The 1,486-nt window shown below is 30.8% G+C and overlaps 1 non-coding gene across 1 annotated transcript; it reads left to right on the top strand.

The window, feature by feature from the left end:
* Window positions 1–1,011: 1,011 nt before the first annotated feature.
* LOC113002021 (small nucleolar RNA R32/R81/Z41) lies at window positions 1,012–1,114 on the top strand. Its single transcript, XR_003267549.1, has one exon. It is a non-coding gene; the product is annotated as a small nucleolar RNA R32/R81/Z41 (small nucleolar RNA).
* Window positions 1,115–1,486: the final 372 nt, after the last annotated feature.

Raw genomic sequence — 1,486 nt, 5'->3', positions numbered from 1 at the left:
AGTTTGTTATAGAAAAATTTCACCAACATATAAAGTCTAGAGTTAGAACTTAAAATTGATTTTCAGCCAAATTTCCCGTTAAATCGATGACTAACTCACTTGATCATTTTGTTTAACAACTACTAGAACAAGTCATCATACATGGAATACTTGAAAATAGCATACAATGTCCATGAGTCATATAAATAATAGCATACAATAGCATACTTGAAAATATCAATTAATTTAAAATTTTGATTTTTTTAATTTAAAACTACAAAAATATCAATTAATTTTAACTCTAAATTTAAATTCTTATTTATTTTTAATTTAACCTTGAATTCACTTTTAAATTTTAAAAATAAAATCAAGTCAAATGCTTCCTTAAATAAACTTATATGGTGGGGTTGATGATGTGTAAAACCCACTTGTAGTGGTTTTAGAATTTAATGAGTTAGGTTTGATGGAATTGAACCTATATCAACAACTATTTCATGGCTGGACTGGAGACATGCCTGTTGCGAATTGTCTAATTCTACACTAGTAGGTTAGTTTAAAATGCTAAAGTATTTATCATGAAAGCCAATTTGCAAGTCACGGAGAACACAATTCAATAAATTGAAATATATATTTTGTCAAGTCAATTGTTTTATTTACAAATAATTAAATTTTGACCATTTGACATAGCCGATTCGTTCTGCCGTAGTAGAAAATGGTTTTTCTAGTAGTGATAGTTGTTTGGTACCATTCATTTTCTTTCATTGATTCTCGCTCTAGCTCATCTTTCTCTCTTACTCAAGAGCGTTAAGTTTCTGGTGCCAAAGAATGACAAGGACTCTCCAAATAGCCTTTAAGTGTGTGCTTTGGTCCAACCTGGGAGCTAGGGTTTGTTTGGCTTATTGAAAACGCTTTAAAAGCCGTCATTGACATATTCCTCACTCTCATCGCAACTTCATCGATTCAGGTAAGTAAGTATCTCGATCAACAACAACAAACACTCTTTCATTTGTTCCTCTCTGGTGTGGTTGTGAAAGGTGAACATGATGAAAGCTTTAACAAAGAGAAATGGTCATCATCAAGCATTACATGTTTGATATGATCCAATTTCTATCACTACGTTCTTTCTAACTCACCTTTCCCACACCACTCAATCTCTCTCTGTAATTTACTTATTTAATTTAAATAATTGAATAATTTTACGACACAAAGTCACGAACAAACTTTTTTTTTTTAAATGTGAGTTGTAATGGTTAATTTGTTAATTATTTTCTGCCAAAGAAAAATATGTTGATGTGTTAATTCGATGTTTTTTTTATCTATCAATAATAATTGGTAATTATTAGTTTTTTTGTTGATAGGAGATTGAATGGATGATTTTTTTTCATTTTTTTTCTCTTTTAATCATTTAATTCACATTATATTTCCGTGTTAATTTGGTATTGTTTCAAAGCCGAATTGGGGATGGGCCGGATATGGGCCACGGTGGAGGATTTGGGCCGCAATAGGG

This window comes from Glycine max, chromosome 6, assembly GCF_000004515.6.
Source record: "Glycine max cultivar Williams 82 chromosome 6, Glycine_max_v4.0, whole genome shotgun sequence".
Classification (NCBI taxonomy): Eukaryota; Viridiplantae; Streptophyta; class Magnoliopsida; order Fabales; family Fabaceae; genus Glycine; species Glycine max.
This window is presented reverse-complemented; position numbering and strand designations above follow the sequence as displayed.